This window comes from Papilio machaon, chromosome 25 (genome assembly GCF_912999745.1).
Source record: "Papilio machaon chromosome 25, ilPapMach1.1, whole genome shotgun sequence".
Taxonomy (NCBI): Eukaryota; Metazoa; Arthropoda; class Insecta; order Lepidoptera; family Papilionidae; genus Papilio; species Papilio machaon.
The window spans coordinates 1,609,790-1,632,137 of NC_060010.1; the positions used below are offsets into that span (position 1 = coordinate 1,609,790).

The 22,348-nt window shown below is 33.7% G+C and overlaps 1 protein-coding gene across 2 annotated transcripts in view; it reads right to left on the reverse strand.

The window, feature by feature from the left end:
• The window catches only part of LOC106713265 (pikachurin), a 115,338-nt gene that overhangs the window by 90,838 nt on the left and 2,152 nt on the right, over window positions 1-22,348 (reverse strand). The window contains exon 2 of one of the 2 annotated variants that reach the window (XM_045684241.1): window positions 4,774-4,780. The exons of the other annotated variant lie outside the window; for it this stretch is intronic. The gene's annotated coding sequence lies outside the window, so the exon portion shown is untranslated. The remainder of the gene's footprint in view (window positions 1-4,773; window positions 4,781-22,348) is intronic. 2 annotated transcript variants of the gene reach the window in all.

The following is a 22,348-nucleotide window of genomic DNA, read 5'->3' on the forward strand; positions in this document are numbered from 1 at the left end:
TCAAAACGAGATGCGCTGCATAACAGGATATTAACTGTCAGCAAGCTTGCGTCATATCCGGTGCCGTGACTACTTCCGTTTCCGTTACGAAGGCTTCGAGGGCGACTGTCGGAATGATTTATGCGATTCAGTTTTACATCGCTCGAAATAATCCCTTTTTAAGATATTTTCGAATCTTTAAAACGAATCGGAGATTAAGAATTGATAGTAAGTTAACATTAAACGAGACGACGAGGCAAGTAAAAGTTTATGATGTTTAAAAATAGATTATGAAAGCATTTGACTAACGGCTAACTTTTAAAATATCACGTACATGATGGCTGTCAATGTTTACAAATGCAACTACGAGTATATTACAGAGGAATACTTTAAAAATAACCAAATTAATTTATCAGCTAGTATATTTTTTCGGCCGTGGAAATCTACGGTTACATTTATCTCTCCAATTGTTAATGTTAACACTAGCGTTTGCCCGCGACTTCGTCAGCGCATAATAAAAAAAAACAAAGTATGCCTTATTGTAACGTAAGTTACAATAAAAGTCGCGTCAAAATCGGTCCATCCGTTTCGGAAATAACCTGGCACACACGCGGCCTTGCGAATAGAAACAAATTAAAGGTTTTTCGTTTCAAGCAAATCAAATATATTATGCTCGCGAAATATTTTGGAACGAAGTTCCTTATCGCGCGTTGTGAAAGGGGGCTAGACGGAAAAAATTCTTACGAAAAGTTGTCACGACACTTTTTGCTATAGTAAGTATGTTAACGACGAATGAGCACTACTTCACCATGGCAACGACGTGACAATATATAACGAAAATTCATAGAAGTAAAATGTACTTCTTGTGAAGACTTAAGTTTTTTATTCATAGAATAAACATTGGTTCCTTCACTAATTAATTGAAAGGAACTTCGTTCCATCCGGGTATCCCTTGACACCTCTCAAGTTTTTTTTTTTTCAATATTACTTACAATCATTCCCTTTTTATTAATTGTAAAGATAGACTAGCTGTCGTCTGCGACTTCATCTTCGCGGAATCAAATTAGTAGCCTATTCATTCTTCAAGACTGTGTTCTACATCTATGCCAAATTTCAGCGAGCTCCATGCAGCCGTTCTGAAGATACCAACAAAAATCCAGCTATACATCCAAACATTCACATTTAAAATATTAGTAAGATGTGGCTGTTTCATCTTTACGTAGAGACTAACAATAAGGTGTTATGATTATTAAGGCTTCGGTAAGACGACTACGAGTTTATGGTAATTCTATTAACAAATCTGCTTACTTAGTATAAACAGCTTATGAACTTGTTTACTGGGATCCTATTAGTACACTAGTCTGTGTCAATAACCTATAAGTCATTTAATTGTTAATATATAGTGAAACTCTGGATGAAACTACTATATAATTAAGTATTTTATTTCCTTAATTTTACAGTTATTTTTATATGAACACTAGCTGTCGCTGGAATTAAAAAATAACTTAATAAGTAGCCTATGTCTTCTTCCACATTATGTTCTACATCTATGCCAAATTTCAGCGAGATCTATGCATCGGTTCTGGAGTTACCTTTTAACAAACATCCATCTATTCTTTTGCATTTATAATATTAGTTATATAGTAAGATGTGTAGAGGAACCCTTGAGGACCAAATGTGTGGTCGGACTTTAAGAAAACAGTATGGATCATTGTAGGACCCTAAGTTGTTATGGATGAGGAATAGTGATTGATTGACTGATGGTGAGGACTTGGACGTGAGACTTGTTAAGGTAGACTTCCACTGATAAGACACCCTTATACAAGTATATGTTGGTATTTCTGGAATTTTCAATGAGAAGAGAGACAATATATCATAGAAAAAAATAACTATCAAATTTTAAATCCAAAAATTTTACATCTCTTGAACAATGGAACGTCATAACTTATAACTAGTGGTAAAGCACATTGACTGTACCACGCTTAATAAAGCTAGGATAAAGTTCCCGCTAACTGGGAAAGGGGTGGGGACATTGTACGAACCGAATTTAATTTAACTTTACGACGAATGAATGAAGATCCAGCCATTGTGTTCAACTAATTAAATAGCTTTGTACACTGATGCAGTATCATCGATGTTTTGATTTAGTTTTTATGCTACTTAATAAAATCTAATCTAATATTGTAAAGAAGAAAGATTTGTATAAACATAAGTTTGTAACGAATGGACTTAATAAATAAATGGACCGAATTCAAAAATTACGATTATTACAATCGTATCTTAAATGTAAATAAAACCTACGTGTAGTATTGGAGAAGCTACGGATTTGTATTAAAAAAAAAAGACTCCATTAATCGTTTGTTTTTGACATCAAAAATCCCTGTATAAAACATATCGTCATCACTCACATTTATCTACGACATAACAGAGATAAAGATATATTTTATATGGGATTTTGGTCTTAGAAACCAACGATAAATAAAATGAATTATAATCATTGCTCTGGAAATGAAATATATTCCAATCCGGTAATAATAATGTAGTAACAGCCCGAGCCGAGGCCACTGAGGGAGCCCTCGAGCCTAGTTACTCTTAAACGAGGTTTAGGCTAAGCGCTATCTGCGCCCGGCCACCTCAAGCCCGGTGAAACTGTAAATGCCTCTTCAAGGCAAACAGTGACTACTCAGTCACAAAAAAATGAAAGTATAATTAGGTCGAAATACGATGCCGTTTAATATAACCACAGGTGGGCACAGTTAATCGAAAAGTTAACTTCGTTAATCGTTAATTAAAAAATTAACTTCGTTAATCGTTAAAGCGTTGAATTTTAAAAAATTTAACGCAAGTTAAAGTTAATCGCTAACAGTTAACCATACCAAAATTATACGTACTAATTTCACACTTATGTGGCGATACTTGTTTAAAATAGTAATTTGACTATACATTTATAGAATGTACACATTAGTATTAGAGACAAATATGAATGCATTATAGTATGTTTCATTACGAGTGCGGAAAGCCTGACATTGCAGAGTTCCAACAAATGTCTACCCGAGCCGAGGCGCAGCCGAAGGCGAGGGTTGACAGTTGGAACAAGTCGTAATGACAGTTTCGCACGTGTACTAAACAACTATTTTTGATACAGTTGCGAAAAAATGAAGCAATTTAATAGAATAATAAAAACACAATAAACTCAACTAACTAAAATGTTTGGAAAATGGCGCCAACCGTAAAAGAATACAAACAGAGATTTTTTTGTTTTCTTCATCCATTCTGGGTAGGCAAAGGGAACTATGCCCAAACAACCAAGTCTTCAGTCAATTTTTTTTATTGATATGAAATGAAAATTAAATTTAATGAGATGAAATAAAATGAAAAATGAAATAATTCATTGAATCAAATCATTAAATCTGATATTGTAACAAATTAGAAGTTTCTTTTTAGAAATATTTGCACGAATCATAAAAACTTCAATGATTTATTTTTTTGTAAAAACTTCGTGGTTGGTTATTCTTTTTAACAGACATTATTTTGACAGTTGGGAAAGACAAGTTTAGAAAAGCTAAAGAGCACGAGTAAAAAAGTGTTTTAATACAGTTGCTCAAAAAGTGGCGTATTGCAGGGACGAAGAGTGTTCGGAATGTGGGCTATTACATACTCATGCTTTTTTATACTCGTAATGAAATATACGACTTCGAACCTTCTTTTGTTTTCCTGTTAGTCACGTCTTTCCCGGACGCTCTGATGCATCACACTTGCACGCGAAATTCACATATTATATCAATTATCAACTCGTTCGTTCACCATTCGAGTCGTCGACAGTCGCCCAACATAGCTGAACTTACGAGCGTGGCGTGGCGCGTAATTTAAACAAAATGACAGCACGTCTCAAAGTTTCTAATTTAACGATTAACGGACTTTTATTAACGGAAGTTGAGTTTAACGGAAGTTAACAAGAGCGTTAACACTTTTTGAAGTTAACTTAAAAGTTAATCCGTTAAGCAAAATGTTAACTTCGTTAATTAACGATTAACGGATTAACGAGTTAATGCCCAGCTCTGAATATAACATCTTAATATATATAAATCTCGTGTCACAATGTTTGTCCTCAATGGACTCCTAAACCACTTAACCGATTATAATAAAATTCGCACACCATGTGCAGTTCGATCCAACTTGAGAGATAGGATAGTTTAAATCTCAAATTATAGTCGCAATTTTAATTTATTGCTAATTATTTGTCTGTTATTATTGCGTCTGTATAACTGCGCGCGGACGGAGTCGCGGGCGACAGCTAGTTAACATATAAATAGCAATTTATCTCAAATGTCATTTGATTGCATTACGAGATAAAATGAATGAAATAATAAAATAAAATAAGTAAACTTCCTGGATGATATTTTTAGATGAAATTTAATAAGTGAAATGGTAGATCGACTTTCCAAGATGTCATACATAATTTTGACTTCTAAAACGCGGTAAAATCTTTACATTGCCATAGTAATTAGGATTTTTTTCATTTAAAATATATTCTGATTTAGACAAAGTACGTTAAAGTTGAAATAATTTAATCGAATTTAACAATTGATCATTACGTAGTAATCATTAAAGTTATCTCAGATCTACTACTTTAATTATTTTTATTCTATCTGTAAATTACGTTTAGTACTACGTTAAATGTACTCATTTAACGTTGGCGATAAGTTGCCAGAATTACGGTTGAGCCATAAAAGTGTTTGCCGACTAGATTTATAACACCTTCGGTGTTAATGCTCAAGTCAAAATAATACTCACCGATAACCTGAAAAGAAACAAAATTAATTTTAGCTGTAGTATCACTTTTACTTATTAATAGGAAGCAAGATAATTGGTTTAAGAAAATTGACCGATGCAACGCAAAAAGTTACATATGTTATGAGATGTGTTTCTTTTCATCTCATGGTTTGAAATGTGCAATCATTCAATTGTAGTAAAAAGGAACATTGAGAAATAATTTAATAAGAAAAGATGAAGTAAGGGAAAGAAAAGGAGACGAGCTCAAAGTCCAGAATTAAAACACAAATGTACTTTCTATCTCCCTTGAGTTTAAGCCATCTCTATCACGTTACTTTATCATCAACCTGCCCTTGTCCTTACCTAGGGTCCTCCATACGTCTTTATCAGCCGTCATATTTGAATTCACCCCTTTTTTACGCATAATATACTCTTACACACAATCCATCCATACTTTCTTTGGTCTTCCCCTATCTCTGTAGCCATCCACATTCAATCTCATTACTTTTTTGTTTATGTGGTCATCATCCTTCGCATAATATGTTCATACCATGCTAACCTTCTACTTCTTAATTTCTCCATCACTGACGCTACTTTCAAACTTCCTCTGATATACACATCACGTTGCTTTACCTATTTGTTATTATTCAACAATCTCAACAATTCGTAAATAGAATTTGATGTTTATTCAAATAAAATCTACTTGTGAATCAACATTTGAAATTGCAAATTCAACACTATTTCGAAGCAGGTTTAATTTAAAATAGGTTTATTGTATTTCAATTTGTATTTAAATGCACATTAACGTCGGTTTGGCGCTAGTATCGCTTGCCGCTCGCCACGTTTGATAATTTGCACTCGCATAATGAGCCTGCGTCCGCCATTTTGTGACTCCGTATTGGTTAAATTCTAATGAAAGGATCTTTAATTGAACGCTAATGTATAATGTTAATTAGTTTCCTAAAATCTTGCAATTTTTACGCTATTTAAAATTTAATATTTAAATTAATTCGTTAATTTTTTTTACATATCTGCGAAGAAATAGCTAGGATAGATTCATATCTCTCGATGGAACAGATATGTCTATCTTCTTCTATCGTATATCTTCTATATATATAAAATAATGTCGTGTTAGTTACACTATTTATAACTCAAGATCGGTTGAACTGATTTAGCTGAAAATAGATGGGGAGGTAGCTTAGAACTAGGAGACGGACATAGGAACTTTTTTATCTTGTGTGCATTTTTTTTATTCCTCGCGGACGAAGTCGCGGGTAAAAGCTAGTCTATATATATAAAAGAAAGTCGTGTTAGTTACACTATTTATAACTCAAGATCGGTCGAACTGATTTAGCTGAAAATTGACGGGGAGGTAGCTTAGAACTAGGAAACGGACATAGGAACTTTTTTATCTTGTGTGCATTTTTTTTATTCCGCGCGGACAGAGTCGCGGGCAAAAGCTAGTCTATATATATAAAAGAAAGTCGTGTTAGTTACACTATTTATAACTCAAGATCGGTCGGACTGATTTAGCTGAAAATTGACGGGGAGGTAGCTTAGAACTAGGAAACGGACATAGGAACTTTTTTATCTTGTGTGCATTTTTTTTATTCCGCGCGGACAGAGTCGCGGGCAAAAGCTAGTCTATATATATAAAAGAAAGTCGTGTTAGTTACACTATTTATAACTCAAGATCGGTCGGACTGATTTAACTGAAAATTTATGGGGAGGTAGCTTAGAACTAGGAGACGGACATAGGAACTTTTTTATCTTGTGTGCATTTTTTTTATTCCACGCGGACGAAATCGCGGGTAAAAGCTAGTCTATATATATAAAAGAAAGTCGTGTTAGTTACACTATTTATAACTCAAGATCGGTCGAACTGATTTAGCTGAAAATTGACGGGGAGGTAGCTTAGAACTAGGAAACGGACATAGGAACTTTTTTATCTTGTGTGCATTTTTTTTATTCCGCGCGGACAGAGTCGCGGGCAAAAGCTAGTCTATATATATAAAAGAAAGTCGTGTTAGTTACACTATTTATAACTCAAGATCGGTCGAACTGATTTAGCTGAAAATTTACGGGGAGGTAGCTTAGAACTAGGAAACGGACATAGGAACTTTTTTATCTTGTGTGCATTTTTTTTATTCCGCGCGGACGAAATCGCGGGTAAAAGCTAGTCTATATATATAAAAGAAAGTCGTGTTAGTTACACTATTTATAACTCAAGATCGGTCGAACTGATTTAGCTGAAAATTGACGGGGAGGTAGCTTAGAACTAGGAAACGGACATAGGAACTTTTTTATCTTGTGTGCATTTTTTTTATTCCGCGCGGACAGAGTCGCGGGCAAAAGCTAGTCTATATATATAAAAGAAAGTCGTGTTAGTTACACTATTTATAACTCAAGATCGGTCGAACTGATTTAGCTGAAAATTTACGGGGAGGTAGCTTAGAACTAGGAAACGGACATAGGAACTTTTTTATCTTGTGTGCATTTTTTTTATTCCGCGCGGACAGAGTCGCGGGCAAAAGCTAGTCTATATATATATAAAAGAAAGTCGTGTTAGTTACACTATTTATAACTCAAGATCGGTCGGACTGATTTAACTGAAAATTTATGGGGAGGTAGCTTAGAACTAGGAGACGGACATAGGAACTTTTTTATCTTGTGTGCATTTTTTTTATTCCACGCGGACGAAATCGCGGGTAAAAGCTAGTCTATATATATAAAAGAAAGTCGTGTTAGTTACACTATTTATAACTCAAGATCGGTCGAACTGATTTAGCTGAAAATTTACGGGGAGGTAGCTTAGAACTAGGAGACGGACATAGGAACTTTTATCTTGTGTGCATTTTTTTTATTCCGCGCGGACGGAGTCGCGGGTAAAAGTTTAAAATAAAATACCGACCAAAACATTTGTCGACAATTTCATATCAAAGCAATGCTTATTTTCTTATATTTCAACAAATACGAAATACGAACTGCCGAAAGTAAACGTTAAATTGAATTCCGCTCCCTGAGATCTCGCCATGCGGAAGTAAATTCAATAAGAATAAAGAGATGACGAGTCCGCTGCTCCTTAAGCGACGAAATTCAATCATTTTCAATTGAAAAGTCTTATCTTAGAATTCAATATAGTCAAACATTGAAGCACTGAATAGAAATCACTTCACGGAATGAGCGCACACAATTAAAAGTAATATAATGTGACTGAACTTGAATACTAACATATACTAACTTCTCTTCTAAGATGTTGAATTCAAACTATCGAATATTGAAGTTAGAGATAGAATGTTTCTCTTTTGTTTGTCTTTTATTTACAGCGATATAAATCTTACTAATATTGTAAATGCGAATGTTTAGATTGATGTATTGATGGATGTTTGTTTGCAGGTATCTCCAGAACGATTATATGGATCTTAATGAAATTTGGCACAAATGTAGAACATAGTCTGGAAGAACACATAGGCTACGTATTAAGTTTTTTTTAATTTCGCGCGGACGGAGGGACGGGCTACAACTAGTATTATATAAACAATTGTACCTTGTACCGCTTACCGTAGGTGACTGCCAAAACATCTACACAACTAATATTTTTTTATCAAAACAGAAAGAGTAGTATGACAAATTATTTTATGCAGTTATTTCGTGAATGGAAAATAACGGGTATACAAGACTTTACTTCTATTTATCTTAACATTTATTTACTTAATACAAACAAGTATAGTATAAGTAATACACAATACAATGTACATATTATTCTCAAAACGTATTAAGTACTAACACGCCGAGCTTTACCTAATCCCATCTGCTTACGTACTAAATAATGGCAGCAGTGATCCTTCTTGTGCATATTCCGTTAATTCCCAGCACTGCTTAATACTGCAAACATGGACCGTATCTAAATAGTTTGTGATTAGAACATTTATTGTGCGGATTTGTATTACGTATAAAGCAAATTAATTGATTTTTAAATGTATATTATTGATCCGATTCATATAGGTTCTTGGAGAGTCATCGGGATGTACTCAGTTGGGTACAATTTTTAATAACTATCGCTTGACTTATTCATCTTTATTAATTCATTTTTACCCGTTGAATAGATGAATAACGGGAGATTAAAAAAAAATATGGCGCGAAAATGAGTGGCGGTTTTGGTCGAGATTGATGAAATACACAAGGAGGACATTATTAAGAGCACCTGAAACTGATGTGCATGTATACTTAAACGTATGTATGAAAAAAAAAATACAGTCGAATTGATAACCTCCTTCTTTTTGAAGTCGGCTAAAAAGTGGCGAGATAGGTATGACAGGACTGCGCCAAATATAGTTCCATGTTCTTTGGGTTAAGTGCGTTGTTTTTCGTTGCTATTAGTTCAAGAAATCATAGTAATGTTTTCAACTTTACTACTTTAACGAGTTAGCACCAAAACAAATTAATAGAATGAGGCTTTTTAAACTTTTACTCGCTTATCGATCGATGAGGATAATTGTATAAGTTAAATAATAGCTCACTTCTAAACTAATATCGAAGTTGGAAGAAGTCCGTCCCTCGGGAGCATCGCTAGCGCAAATATAACGAGAGTCACGGACAGAACGACTAATGTGTATTTATAGCTAGAGACCGAGGTTGTTCGTAATAATGCTATCAAAAGTATCGTAAAATATATAATAATAATACAATAGTTTCTTGTACATACAAATGCATGACGTAAAAATTTTAGCTTAAATTTTATATAGGTGCATTTTGAAAACCTCATTGTTTTATTTTGAAGATTACTAGCTGTCGCCCGCGAATCAGTACGCGCGGAATTAAAAAAAAACATAATAAATAGCCTATATGTTCTTCCAGACTGTGATCTACAGGTATGCCAAATTTCATTGAGATCCGTTGAGCCGTTTTGGAGATACCTTCAAACAAACATAAATCTATCCATCCATCCATCCATCCATCTAAACATTCGCATTTATAATATTAGAAATATTCTAAAATAGTCTTCATGTATATGATAAATGAGATGATGCTTGATATTTTTGCAAAATCAAATCATCAAGTTAGGAGAATCATAACCTCCTTCTTTTTAAAGTCGGCTAAAAATTATTCGTTTAGCTTGATGCTAGATGCTTCATATTGTAGCAGTTCGTAGCGCATCTACGCCGCACGTTTTAGCTTGTCTACGTCGTAGTGGATCAGCGTAGCTATTTGTAAAAATATAAATGAAGCAAAGAAGTAACCTGATAATATATTTTTATCTTAAAGAATATATTCCTAATTAAATGCGTCACGTGAAATAACATGTTTAAAATTCTGATGCAATTCGTATTATGTTAATCCAACTACTGTTAATGATTTAAAATAAATAGTATAACAAGTTCTGTGGTAACCCTATCAAATCCAGGTATAGTCCGTGCATTTCCTTTGGAGACGACTAATGGCACCGGCGATGAATCCTTTGAAAACAGTGAATAAATAAACTATTTCCCTTGTAAAGCTCTTCCGTTTTCGTTTAAAATATTATTTACATAAATTTCAATTTATATATTTACATTTAATAGCAATGAAATTTATTATATGCACTTACTATTTTTTTTAAATTAATTTAATAAATACCAACCTTAATTACATCGTAAAGACAGACTTTTCACTGATGGAAAACCTATTCAAAGAACATATTTCTCTATCATTCAGTCCGAAAAAAACAGAGAGTTCTTCTCGTTTTTTTTTTTTTTTTGTTAAATTTATAAGTTATTTAAAATTGATTGCGCATGCACAAAAAAAATTAGTAATGTCTTATAGACCGACAAGGATATCTTACCCGGCCAGCATAAGTCTTACTAAATTATGATAGCTCACTATCACTTTCATGATAAGATCTAAATTGTGTCACAAGCTCACAAGTCATGTCATGTTTTTTCATCTGTGGGTACAATGTAGGTTTTACATACTTTTTGACAGAACTAATCGGGATAGCGCCCCTGTCGTCGAGCCAGATATCCTATATCCCATACAAAAGTTTAAATAATATTTTTTGTACCATAATAATATATTTGTCAGAAACAGTGAAAACTGTCTGAATGAACTGAGATAGATAATCTGAACATATCCATGTTACCAAGTTTCATATTAGAGCCGCAACGTCGGAACACATTTGCACCGCATAGAATACACTCCGGTTATTGTTCGACGTGTTCTGAATGCAATTCGTACTACTGAATGTATTCTCAAATGTACACTGCATTATTACGTAAATATATAAGGGCCGCTGTACACGGACAACACGCCGACTTTTTAATAAGTGTCGGCAGCTATAGCATATTAATTTAAAACTTAAATACCATTGATTATGTAAATACCGCTTATTTCTAGACTAGCTATGTATCACCTTAACCAGGGATGGTGAACCATTAAGTAGCAACGTGCCATTTTTAAAAGAAATGTAATGACGTCATAGGCGTGGCGTCAAAAAATGTTTTTGATTACTGGGAAGATTACTTAACATGGGAATCACTCACGTTCATTCTTCGTATAATACCTTATTCACACTTTTTTCGTAATGATAAGTAACGCGCATAAAATATTGAGAACTGTGCCGTTAGTTCGCTATCCCTGGCCTAAAGTAAGCTACTAATTTTTATTTTAACATACATTATTGAAAATTACACACAAATTTAGACAATATCGAGAAAAAAAGAACAATCATATACCACAACTGTGTGCGAATTAATCAGAAGCCATTACGACAATGTCGCGATTGTTCATCCCCTCGGTTAAAAAGCATCTTGAACAACAGGGGCTGTAACTTTAAGGGTGGGTTTTCAGACCCCTTTTTATTTAAACAGAGATGCGGAGGGATAGTTACCCTACACCTAAAAGGCTGCGGTGAGTGTATAACTTACGCGACAACTTGTTTCTTGCCTTTTTCATTGAAATACCTCGCACGTAATATGCATTTTTTGTTTCAATCAGAACAAAAAATAATTTATAAACGATATGAAAATTTTGTACTTTGAAATTTACTTTCTAAGTGTTTTTGGATTTACCTTCTAGTTATTACAACGAAAACAAAATGATTTTATGTAACTCTCTTTTATTTTAATGTGAGGAGATGCATACACGTTTCCGTCCCTAATGGGGGGGAGGGGTTGCTACAGCGAATTCTATTAAGGTCTATATTATTTGACAACGTTTAGAAAAAGTCCATTTATATTAGAAACTGAACAAATAAATTGTAAATACAACAAAATATACAGAGGGCCTAGCACGAAAATTTTCGAATAAATATTCGTAAAGTCATCGACAGAATTTGTATTAGTTTTGTGCTACGTAATCCTATCGTAGTATTTAGGCGTTAAGAACACCAATAAATTTTATACAAATTTTTATTGATGACGTCATGAATCCTGTCTCGCATATATTCATGCTATGTCCTCAGATCTGAAACTACGAACGTTATATAATAATTATCGTAAGCACTGCACTATGTTATACTAAGTTAATTTTTCGCTGCAACATACTGTATATCATAGAAAAATAGCTCTCATTTAAAAAGTCTAAAAGGACAAAGGTCACGGTTGGGTTAAAGCGCTACTTGTAAGGGTTTTATTTGAGTTACAAGTCCATTGTTATAATGAACTTTTAAATTATTTTAGAGGCTCATATTAAAAAAAGGGTATTCGTTTGTGTGGGTTGTTTATATCTTTAGATTAAATTTTGTAAGATTAATACAACGGTTTACATGAAGGTTGGATAACTTCGAAAAGAGAAGAAGAAGAAGAAGAAGAGAGATTACATATATCTTGAGTATATTCAATTTATTGCTTTTGCAATGTAAACATTATAAACTAGCTTTTACCCGCGACTCCGTCCGCGCGGAATAAAAAATAGAAAACGGGGTAAAAATTATCCTATGTCCTTTTCCTGGTTCTAAGCTACCTGCCCACCAATTTTCAGTCAAATCGATTCAGCCGTTCTTGAGTTATAAATAGTGTAACTAACACGACTTTTTTATATATATATAGATATTTGTTTCTTTTAATAAAATTCTATTTATTAACTCTCAGTGAACTCTCAACCGAACAGCGATTTTGAATACTCCTTTCATAACCACTCACCATCAGGTAAGATATACTCAGGAGGCCTAAATTTTGTCCTCTTTCTCTTCCCACCCTTTTCTGATGAAGAAAGGATGAAAAGGCGATTGAAATGGGGATTTGATAGAGAAGGTGATGCATAGGAAGGAGAAATATTCTCTTTCTGTACGTCCCCTCCTCCGTCGATTAAACGTAGGCAACGCATTTGCAATGGTGGATATCTATGAGCAGCGATGACCTCGCTATTTTGGCGAATTCAGGTGAGCGCTTGCTTGTTCGCCACGTTTTCGTCAAGCTCTAAGACATTATAAAAAAATCAGTTGTGTTTACGAAGTCACGAAACTGCATTCTATAAATAAAGTAGTTGTAGTAGTATACTGACAAAACATTTTATTCTTAATCACTTCCATTTACATACTCTACAAATCCCATCCTCACAAAATAACATTTCTAATAACATCAATAACTTTAACTTATTTGTTAACATTGTGTAGGTAATTCTGATGAGTTTATGTACTGTGCGTGACACTTACGTGATAAATCTTTGTGACGAAAATAAGCCTTACCTCATTTAATATACAAGAATGTAAATATACTGTAAGCCGAAGCATCGTATTCCACAATCCTTTTGAATTACTCAAGCATGCGTCGATTCGTTTTACTGTGTTACAAAAATAATACCTTAAACTCTACAATATTATAAGCTAGAGTGCGATAAAAACAAATTTTAGTGTGTATTGTTAGTATAGCCTACCCAGGTGAAGGGCTATCGTCAACCCTGCTGGCCCAGTGGTTTGCTTTGCACATGGTTGCATCACGATGTTTTCCTTTACCGTAACAACGTCGGATAAATGTACATATTAAATTCGGAAATCAAAAAACACATTGGTGAAACCTGGTAGCCGAATTTTTATTACAACTATATGTTTACTTGTTGTTTGTTAATTTTTTTTTATATCAAAACGTGGCAAACGAGGAAACGGAGAAGGGGACGCACAGAATGCGTCCTTCTTCCGCCAAATCCACTTTCCCTTCCCATCCTTTCTTAATAAGAAAAGAGTGGGAAAGGAAAGAGCACTAAAATTAGGCCTCTGGTACTCACATTCATCGAACAAAACGCGGAATTGGTTCCACTTCACGCCTGTCTTCTGAGTGGTCGTGGTATTTCACGAATCAACCCGGACCATTCGTGCACCCAACAATTATTGTTGTTGCGGAATCTACCACTGTGAAAATCGAAGATTCAATTATTTATTCAATAAATGTATTTTAGACTCAATGTAATCATTCAAGTGATATTAATTGAATGCTTTTGTACAACAATATAACAAAAGTTATATAGGTACACATACCAACTTTGTTTAAACGACGCCATACCTACACGAGAATCGATTATCGGTCCGTAATAAATGAACGCTTTGTTTGTGCACGTGACTCGTATTCAGTACGATGGAATGGATTTATTGAACCATATCGAGTTTGGCTTACGAAGACTTATACGAGACCTTTTATTAGGCATGGTAATTTTTGACATGATGACGTCTTAGTAATCGATCGCCGGCTGCACGCATGAAATAGTATTACTTATTGTCATGCCAAGCGTGCAAAAGAAAGCACGGCACAAGCGATAGAGCGGCATGATGATGGGTTTGTGACGCATATATGTCTCACCTAATTTAATTCAATTAATAAAACTATACAATTTTTTATCAAAGTTTTCCAATCCGGTAATAATAATGAAGTAACAGCCCGAGCCGAGGCTCCTGAGGGAGCCCTCGAGCCTAGTTACTCTTAAACGAGGTTTAGGCTAAGCGCCATCTGCGCCCAGCCACCTCAAGCCCGGTGAAACTGTAAATGCCTCTTCAAGGCAAACAGTGACTACTCAGTTACAAAAAAATAAATCATCAAAGCTTTCTTATGACGTTATCACTTAAAATTATCGTCTGTAAACCGACTTTAAAGAGAACCAATTTTTTTTATACTGTCATGTGGTGATGTGGTCGAAAGATGGTACACCTAGCTTGTCCATTTGTAATTGCCTATCTTACTTCATACAATCTTACTAATATTATAAATGCGAATGTTTAGAATTTAGATGGATGGATGGATGTTTGTTAAAAGGTATCTCCAGAACGGCTGCATGGATTTCGATGAAATTTGGCACAGGTATAGAACATAGTCTGGAAGAACATATAGACTACTAATTAAGTTTTTTTTTAATTGCGCGCGGTCGGAATCTCCGGCGACAACTATTATATGCGAAAGTATGGATACTTGTTAAAAGGTATCACCAGAACAGACTAACCGATCTCGTTGAAAGGCATGGATGTTGAACATAATCTTGCTACTTGAACTAAAACACATGCTATTAATCAATGTTTTTTATGCTACGTAGACGGAGTCACAGGCAAAAGAGTTCTAGATCAAGTATGCATTGTTTCGTAACAAATTAATTAATATTACACGAGTTACTCAAGACTAAAACTGGTCTCGTCAACAAAGATCCTTTTGCAACTAAATATTAACTTGACATATTATACTTATGTTTAGCTAGACTCTTGTCTCCACGTATTCTTAGTTTCCAGGTCAATGACGTCATCATTACAGATGAAAAAACTTCTCGCTTACATTATGAATGCATTACATAATAAATGTTTACATATTTTGTAACATACATTGTTATTCCATCATTTGTAATTCATAACTTGTTCAAGAATTCCAGAAAATCTTACTATCTCACTATTATTATAAATGCGAAAGTTTAGATGGATGGATGTTTGTTTGAAGGTATCTCCGAAACTGCTGAACGGATCTTGATGAAATTTGGCATAGATGTAGAACATAGTCTGGAAGAACACATAGGCTACTTATTAAGTTTTATTAAATTCCGCGCGGACGGAGTCACGGGCAAATGCTAGTTGTACATAATTATCTAACTTTTAACAAACATACTAACAAGCTAACTCCACTTACATAACGCAGAGAACCTTTACAAAAATGCAAACATTGAATTAATATTAAAGCGATGCAATCTATTGTCCTTGCTTTTTTCTTTTTAATGTTATTAATTTTTATATCTGGCTGGAGAGAACAGTTAAAAACCGAATAAAACACATTTCAAACGATTTACGTCAGAAAAATGTCGCATTTTAATTTTCGACTAAACGACGTCTGGTGAATTGGGGGCGTGATTTGATTGAATTTTTTGCAAGCTTTAAACGTTTCCATTGGGCGTTGATTACTGTTGCGAATTCTCGTTGTTTGTCGGCTTTGGAAAGTCAATTCTGGACAAATTGGAGCGACGAGACTCGTTCACTGTGTTAAACAAGGCGACAATGTAATTAAGATTACACTTCTAACGTTTAATATTTTTACCGACTTACAATCATTCATTAGCCGACTTAAAATCGCTTTCCAATAAGGATGACATTTATTCCTATACTGTCAACTGAATTTGCACAATATTTTCAATACACACAATTTCATAAAAATTAATTTAATTTCTTAAATTAGTATTCACTATACTAGGCAAAACAATCACTTAAATCAACTCTAAGAAATGTCTATATAATTTAAAGCTTAGTTTACGACAGAACTAAAGGTTGCGTAATCCAATTATGCGAACTGAAGGTTGTACCTGTCCGCAATGTTTATGAGGCAACCTTAAAGTACTGGTGTTCAGCAAATTGTTTGAACTTTGAAGACATACTTAAGCCCGCTACAGACGTTCAGTTTAAAGTGAAAGGTCAAACTGTACTGTTAAAACTATACGTGGGTAAGGAAAAATTTTAACTATCAGTATGCATTTATGAAAGGAAAATGGAGCAAGGCGGTAACAGAATGGTATCCGAGAGACGGGAAAAGGAGTAGAGGTCGGTAGCCTCTGAGATGGGAGGACGACATAAAGATGGCAGCCGGCCCATATTGGAGGAGAGTCGCCCACGACAAAAAACAATGGAAACGTTTAGAGGAGGCCTATGCCAAGAGGCACACTGAGATTAGGGACATTTTATAAATTTTTAAATCACGTGTATATTTCAAATAATTTCAGAATAAAGGGCTATATTATTATTATTATGCATTTATCAAACTATTAAAACTTAAGGTGTGTAACAAGCTTTACATTGAAACGTTGATTTATAGCTGTAGAAAAGACAATTAATAACTGATAGATGGGAGAAATTTTACCCGTCACTGTATTTATCAGAGATTACAATGTATCTTGAAAAATGTTATCATTGTTAATTAAAAATCTTTGAGTTGTTAAGAACGGTAGGAAAGGAATACGTCGCGTAGGATGTACTGTAAAAGGCATCGGACAAGTCCAGCATCGGATGACTGATGTCAATGATGATTTAGTTATTGAGGCAACAGACTGAAAGATAAAAGAAAGAAAGGTATAACCTTTTATTGTAATTAATAAAATTAAAGTTCTGTGCTGTAAGAGCTTTAAAAACATACGATTATTTATGTAGGAACCATTAATGTTCGTCATCATCAGCTCACTATACATCTCCACTGAGGGGATCGGAGCCTACCCTAACTTAGAAGTGACTAGGCCATAGTTAATCACGCTGGCCAAGTGTGGGTTGGTTGACTTCACACATATCTTTGAATTTCCTCTCAGGTATGTGCAGGTTGCATCACAATGTTTTCCTCAACCGTAAGAGCGTCGGATAAATGTACATATGTAAATGGAAACTCGATAAACACATTGGTACATGGCGGGATTTGAACCCAGGACCTGCAGATTGCAAGTCAAGTGCTTAACCCCTGATCCACCGATCCACCGATCAATCTATTCACATATATTCAGATTGCATGCAACTTGCGTTTGACGGCACGATATTAGACATCTTGTCGTCGCATTTTATTGCACAAATCATAAAAGTGTTCATCCGAATGCAACGCGCTTATTGACTGTATTCAGTAATACAAGGACACACATTTTTATTTTCATAAAGCATTGAATAGAAGAGAGAAAGAAGGAAGGATTTTTTTATTTATTATTTCCACATATTTCAAAAACAAAAAAAATCTTAGAGTTAAACGAACAAACTGGACAAGAGTGATTTATTTCTTTGTTAACTTTTAAATCTCAAACAAATTGTTTTTTAGCAATTAATTATAAAACTTTACCTTTATAATGAACTTTATTTGATCTAACCTAAATGATAGTAAACCACTAGCTTATGCCATTATTTTATTTTTTTTAATTTTATATTTACTTATTTTGTGGCAATAAATGTTTTTTCTTTCTTTCTTTCTTTCTAAAAACACGTAAATAATGATAATGGAATATAAATTTTTATATCTGAAAATATTATATTCCTTATTCTATTCCAATGTATAACAACTTATTTACATTCCTTCCGATTCAAAAGTTACATAAAAAAAGTCATTAAACAAAACAGTGGGGTGCAATTTTTCATAACAGTACGAATATAAATAATTCTCCATACCCCAAAAGCAAATCTTTAGATGTATAAATCCAGTGTAACGATAAAAAATGGCAAGGGATGGAACAAGTAATTCAAATTTCAAACAAGGGACATTCGTGCAACGAAACGTAAGATTTCGGATAACCTTATATTTCATTTAATTCTGTTAAATTGGTATTTGAAGTAAGGAGTGAAAGATTAATAACGTTTTGTTATCTAATATATAAAATTCTTGTGTCACAGTTTTCGTCACCGTACTCCTCCGAAACGGCTTGACCGATTCTCATGAAATTTTGTGAGCATATTCAGTAGGTCTGAGAATCGGACAACATCTATTTTTCATTTTTTTTTTAACTGCGCGCGGACGGAGTCGCGGGCGACAGCTAGTAATTAATAAAATATAGTCTTAGAACAGTCAAGGCATAAGATGGATGGATTGCATGAAAGGTGACATATTAAGAAGGGAATGTCTGCTGAGATAACGAAAGAAAGATCGATATGGAGGACGAAAACTGGTGCGTCGACCCTATGTGGGTGGGATAAGGACAGCGATATCCAGTCTTTATTTATTAAAAGATAATCAAAAGATAGATAGATGTACTTTTATTGGATTTGTCTTTTATTAATTATTATAATTTTTAGTAATTTTATTGTTTTTTTAGATCAATATGTCCTTTTTGTTAATTAAACAGTTATTTTCTGAGATAAAAATATTTGAGATAACGATTATTTTAAATAGGATTTTGGTCTCAGAAATCCACGAGAAGTTTTCTAATTTATTCTTAAGTTAAAGTCTGACAATCGATTTTAAATACTTGTTGTTTTTATTTAATTATATACCAGATTCTCCTGCCTGAAAACCGGCGCAGCAGTATCCGCCGCACCTCATGCCAATTCTAATCTTTCTAAAATATAAAGCCTAATGTCGACATTATCACCATTATTAATAAAACTCAACAAATAAATTAAGCAAATAGTTACTTTTATGAAAAGGAAATTCAAAAAATATGTAATGCAAAGAACCCTTGCAAATAGATTGTATAAAGTCATATTCGACGTAGATGGATAAGAAATCTTTTATTAAAATTTGGGACCGAATTTCTTCATACCTGAAAAGGAGGAAAAAGTTATATTTTATCGAATAATCCCTCTTTATTATAGAAAAGAAGTTTGTGTAGAAAGGCGGGTCGGCAAATATCGACTGCGATTAATTTTGTTGATTTAGATTTTATATGGAGACTACCTTTTATCCGCGACTCCGTCCGCGCGGAATAAAAAATAGAAAACGGGGTAAAAATTATCCTATGTCCGTTGCCTGGTTCTACGGTACCTGCCCACCAATTTTCAGTCAAATCGATTCAGCCGTTCTTGAGTTATAAATAGTGTAACTAACACGACTTTCTTTTATATATATAGATTTATAATAAAGAACTAGTACTGTATGTATTCCTGAACTGCGTACATATTTTCACTTTACTTTACTTACTATTTTAATAATAAACTAATATTTTTTTAATATATAGTAGCCATCTTGACTATAAAAAGCTTACAATTAAAATCTTTTGTTAATTCTAATCAGAAATTAATTAATATAACGTAACATTGACACCGATCAAAAGCTTATTTATTAATTAATTAATTAAAATAGCTCTGAGGAAACAATAGAGCACGATGTAGGCTTCGTTTTTGAAATCATCGATTGGTATTAATCAATTTTAATCAACTTTAAGCTAATATTTAATTTTAATAACTTAGTTTAAGTCCGCAATTACATTTACGTATCTAGGTTAATTAAATAGTAACAAATTTGTTTAAATATTATGCTAAAATTATACTAGTATTTGATAAAATTAAATCAACGGAACTTTGAATAAAATCCAAACATCCATTTGAACATTTATTAAATTGCTTCCATTAAGCAATTTAAACTTTTTTTTACTAAATACGAATTTGTACGACACGGTAAATGACATGTAATTTATCCATCCTTGAAAAGGTACGATTCCACTGATATATATGTATAATGTATATACATACTTCAGAAATTATATTTAAATACGAGAAACTTTATCCATCATTCGAGATTTAAATTCAAGTCGTAAAATTATAATGATATTAATTTTGTATATTTGTACAAATTATTACTTATTTTATTTATTTATTTATTGATTTTTTTACAAACATACACACACACACACACACAGATAGGTTGAGCGTTGGAGCCTGTCATAGTGTGAACTGTGTGTGGGTTAGCGGATTAGTGTTTTGTGCATAGTGCGGTATGTTATTTAGGTGTCTACTTGTGTGTACCGTGTTGTGCGTGAATGTGTGTATGTGCACAAATGTGTGTATGTGTGGTGTTATTGTGTGTCGTTGTGATAAATCTTTCGTATGTGTTCCTTTTATTATAATATTTTAAATTTAATTTAATTATGTTTTCTACTTTAATGAAAGAGGTTTTTTTTATAAGGGAAGGGGGCAAACGAGTGACGGTTACACCGAGGTGATTAAAGACACCGATGGATCCGCAACACCAGAGGAACTGCAGATGCGTTTTCTTTTATAAAAGCCCAATAAAATTAAATGTATATCTAGTCTAGACTAAAATACAACTCTATGGTATTGTATCACAATGTTCAAGTAAAGTTCTGGATAACTAACTAACAAATCAATTAACTCACAGATAAGACTTCCTGTCAAAATAGTTTGCGTTTCACAGATTATTTGGAGATTGTGAAATGCCCACGATAACTTTATTTGACAAATTACTTCCGAGTAGTTTTCAACAAAAACAATTCAATTTCATTTCTAGATTTAAAAAATGTATTTCAATTAAAATATAGCATTAAAGATACGATTGAGGTGGAAACAGCGCGTAAACAATATAATAGACTGGAAAAAAAATAGACTGGAAAATGTTGCTGTCTCGTACAAAAATAAGCACAGGACGAAAAACACTAGAGCGGACGGCGGGCCTCATTAACGGTACGGGGAAAAAGAATGCAAACGCAAATAATAAAGAAAAATAGCTTAATGATGGAAAACTGACGGAAAATGGAGATGTTTTGACGGCTTATGAAGTAATAAGGAGGTTGTTTGTTTCAATTACATTTGACTGGGAACAGTTTTCAGTGGATGGACGTTAATTTTGACTTGTAACTCGTATTAATAGTCATCGAAACTCCTTGGTCGCAAGGGAGAAGTTATACCCTGCCAAGGAAGAACTGGCCACTGACACGGGACCGCACGCCATGAAGAAAAAAGTTAAAACAATAAAATTTTATTCAGTGGTAAAATATCAAAAAATGAATAGAAATGGATTTTTTTTTTGTTTTCTTGGGATATCTTAATTATGTTTAGTTGAAAGTGGATTAAAAAATATTGTAGAAAAAGTGTTTGGTTTATAATTATTAAAACGTCTATGTGAAATATTCAGAGGAGGTTATTTTCAATTTTCTACTTCTGTTGTTTTTCCTTGACTATTTAGCACAGGAATAATCAAGTAGAAAGTAAGGTAATTATTAGAAAGGAAACTAATGCAAAATAGCAAAACAAAATAGAAAATTATTTGTCCAATAAAACAATGCAAACAAAAATCAACTGAACACTAACAAAAGATCGGATCAAACCAATAAAATCCAGTTTCATCCGGTTAATAAAGTGGCAGTCTACTAAATGTCACTGCATTTTCCTGACAGAAAAAAAAAACCTATTCCCCAGCTTTGATCGGATCTCGACTTTAACGAATGCAAAAGCGGATCGGCTGGGAGATTACCATGACAATTGGTCACGTTCGGGTATCGCGGGTAGCAAGCGAACTAAAATATCATTACAGTACCTAGATTTGCATGTTTTTGAATAACTATTCATCTAAAACGTAGAGTATAAACCATTCAATATCTTATATATATAAAAGAAAGTCATGTTAGTTACACTATTTATAACTCAAGAACGGCTGAATGGATTTGACTGAAAATTGGTGGGCAGGTAGCTTGGAACCAGGAAACGGACATAGGATAATTTTTACCCTATACGGGTACGGGGCGGAGTCGCGGGTAA